We start from the raw sequence: 3,828 nt of genomic DNA, 5'->3' as shown, positions 1-3,828 counted from the left end.
AAAAAAAAAAAAAAAAAAAGTAAATATATTCCCTCATATGTTTTAGTCTTTAAAAAGTAGAGATATAAACAACTAACCATCCCAGGGAAGATACAGCAATAAATACACAACGAGTTTTGTTTCTAAAAAAACAACAACAACAAAAATCATTTAGGGACTGGAAAGGTTTGCTAAATCTGTAACAATTTTGGATTAACATAAACCAGATTTTAAATCTAGATACCCCTAAGCGAATGATCCCTAAGCAGGGGTCTGTATTTTCTTCTTCTGTGGCCAGCCAGATAGTGGGTATCTTTGTAGACCATATCTCTTCTATGGCACTCATTTAATTCTGCCCTTGGAGCACACAAACAACAATAGATCATTATGACCAAATGGACCTGGCTATATCAATACAACGTTATTTACTAAAACAGGCAGTGGGGCTGATTTAAGGCATTGATGCTGCAGTATGTTCAAATGATCTGTGGGAAATGACTGAATGTAAGTACGGACATCCATTGTTTTCATACCCAGAAAGCAGTCTCCTTCCTCTGAGAATCTTATTCAAAACTCACACTGCAAAGTTGGGGTTTGAACATTCCCTTTCATTTGGTTGAAGGTTCTTCTGTGCCTGAGCCAGCTCTTCCTTTGGCCTAAGTGAAAGTTGTATTTCTGTTTTTTGCTCCCAGGAGGTATCATCAACAGAAATGTGCAGGTACCACTCTGTGTGGGCAATGAGGCTGGAGCAGGGGGGTCCATGGTTGCACCTTTGGCTTACTTGGTTAAGCCAAGCTGAAGACCCCAGATGTTCCTCTCAGGACCCCAAGTGAGGCCTTCCTGAGGTTGTACAACTCAATGAATTGCATGAATCTCTCAAATGGAGGTGATTGCAGAAGAATGATCAGCCTCGTAGAATCCTTCAAAGAGCTCCCCAGAGAACGCCACTCTTAGGGAGATATTTGGCACGATTTCCCTATGTATGAACCATAGGTTGTAAGCTGAGCTTGATCATTTCTCTGTGCTGTGCTGAAATACATACCCGCTTGGCCATTCTCCAAGTGTTGTAAACATCCCAAACCCTTTGGGAGGCTTTTGTAAGGAAGACTATTTTGTTTTTCATAGTAGTCATTGCTCCCCTTCCACCATTCTGAGCAGCACAGTCTTTCAGCAGAAATGAGCAGAAGATGTCCCAGATGGGCCTGTCTCTTCTTGTCACTTGGATCACTGTCTGCTCTTGACTGCTGTGAGAGGCGTCCCCATCCTCTCTCCTGCAGCTGGCACATGGCTGGTGTATATTTCTGTTTAAAATGAGGCTTTGAGCAAGGTGAATCTTTTCATGATTTCGGGGGGATGCTTTCACTGGGTTAGGGGGACTGGTTGAGCCCCCAAATCAGATACTCTTGGCTAACATTTGCCCCTTCCTAAATGCACACAGCTCAGCACGTTGTGTGTTTATTGAAACAACTCTGCGGTTAGTCCAACTGCAGTTAGGTTGATGTTGAATGTTGCACTGGGCACTCCCACGGAAAACAAAAACCGGGCTGATGACACAGAAACAAGTGACTAATGTGCATCCAACATGAGGATAACTAAAGGCAAGTTAGAATCAGAGCTGGAAAGAGCTCTAATTATTTGTAGGTCCTACTGTATGATTATTCAAACGTGTTCAAGTTAATGAGATCTGTCAGTTATAATTGGTTTGCTGGTTAAACAAAAAGGATGACATCCCTATTTCATTGAACCTGAATGCGATTGCACCACATAATAACAAATGATGATTTATTAGAGCATTACCAAGCTACAAGTATCAAGATATGCTATTTTATTTAATCCTTATCCTCTGGAATCAGTATTGACTTCATTTTGTGAGGAGGAAAACTGAGGCTCATAGAGGTCAAGTAATAAGCCCATGACTACAGTAGTGGTAAGTGATGGAGCCAGGGCCAAAATCCAGGTTGATTTGATTCCAAAGCTGGTGCATTTCCCACTACCTTAGACTTCAGGCAATCTGTAGAAACTTCACAAATAGTTCTTGTTGCCTGAGAGGAATAGAAGCATCTCTGATTTATTGGCTTTTTCTAGTGATGTCTGTTCTAGGACCAGGGGTTCTTTGTCCTGGCATCATGAACTTCACACCTTTGCTGAATACATTTGTAAATAGGCAATACACAATTTATCTGAAAATCCTAACTCTAGAGCAGTGACTATAAATCTGATTCCCTTCTCTAGCCGACTATATATTCCTCCCCTTCCCTTTGCTCCTCCCTAGGGACATTTGCTCATGTCTGGAGACACTTTTGGTCATGGGCAAAAGCAACTATTGACATCTCTTGTGTGGCCTGGGATTCTCCTAACTTCCTACTCCACACAGCACAGTCCTCTCTCAACAAAGAACATCTGTCCAAAACATCAATAGTGCCAAGTTTGAGAAACCCTTTTCTAGAGTGGTCTGGGAATTCATGGCAAAACTTTAAAAAGATTGAGAACTTGGCCAAGCAAAGCTATACATCTCCTATCTGTACAGAATTCTATCCTATCTCTAGAGATCACGTCAGCCCCTCAATACATGTTTCCAGTAGAACTGGTTTGTGATGTCAGTGAATATTTTTAAAAAGCTAAAGTGATATCAAAGTGGAGTTCCAACCTTTCAGAGAAGATCATGTTGGCAGCCATGTTCCTTGTTTCTTATTCCATGTTCTGGAACTGCTGTTAGCAGCCATGTTCTTTTTCTTTTTTTATTCTTACACTGAACATTTTTTTCTGAAAAATGGCAGCTTCCAAAACTATGCCTCTTCTTTTGAAACACAGCATATGCTTGTTTAAACGCTCCATGTGGCCAGAGCTCCAAACACAGGGCTTTTCACATTTGTTTCTCATCATTTTTGACAATTAGCCTCCCTTATTTCAATAAACATCTCACTCTTAAAGAGTAATTCTTCAGTGCCATTTATCTTTTCCTGGGTGGAGTAAAGATTTCCCATGAACAAGCATTTCACATTTTCTTTGCGAAATGTTTTTCCAAGCGTTTAACTCTGGAAAAACCTACTGGGCAGACAAAATAGGATGTTGTGAGAGTTGAAAGTCTAGTTCTTTGGTTTCCACATTAAGGAAACCCCCCGCCTCTGAAAACAGCCATGATTTAACATTTACGATAGGGTTTGGCTTCAGCACACGTATAAGCAAATATCACTCTTGTTGGACAATTGTCCAGGAAACCATATTTTAACCTAACATGTCTCTATGAATGATTGATCTCAATAACCTTTCACCATACATGTATCAGCAATTTCAGAACTTGAAGAAAAAAATAAGAGAAAGTTAAGATAATTAAGTTATACATTTTCCTGGAAATAAACTTTGGCATATTGACCAATTTAATCCAATAACATCATCATTTCTAAGTCCTGGAAATATTTGGAAATATGTTATTATTTAATTCAGTTTTAAATGTCATGTCTAAGATCATCCATAGGTCATGGAATTACCATTTTAGGGGTACCCCTACATTGGTGTTTTCTTACAAAGCAGAAGACCATTGATTTACAAAGAAACATTAAAATTACTTAAGACCCACATATAAAAAATGAGGCTATTCTACCTTTATCAAAACCAGACAAAACAATGAAATCAAGTCTTTCTCCTTCCTAACTCTTCACTGTTCTCATTTTAGAGACATCCTTTGTATTTGTATTTCTTTCCAAAAGAAAGGAATTCCAAAATTCAAGAAATAATATTAACTTATCTCATTATGAGTCGATACACGCTTGCCTAGGACTTGAGAGTTGGCCTTGACACTATAAAATGAAGGGTGTGTCTTTGAGTTGGTTAGCTTGGAAAGAGATTGGT

General features: G+C 39.3%; 1 long non-coding RNA gene across 1 annotated transcript in view; it reads left to right on the top strand.

Moving 5' to 3' along the window:
* Nucleotides 1-3,828, top strand: part of LOC105887163 — a 53,182-nt gene that overhangs the window by 3,314 nt on the left and 46,040 nt on the right. The gene's annotated exons all lie outside the window — the stretch shown is intronic.

The sequence above is a fragment of the Otolemur garnettii genome, unplaced genomic scaffold (assembly GCF_000181295.1).
Source record: "Otolemur garnettii isolate 467f Iridium unplaced genomic scaffold, OtoGar3 scaffold00002, whole genome shotgun sequence".
Taxonomy (NCBI): domain Eukaryota; kingdom Metazoa; phylum Chordata; class Mammalia; order Primates; family Galagidae; genus Otolemur; species Otolemur garnettii.
This window is presented reverse-complemented; position numbering and strand designations above follow the sequence as displayed.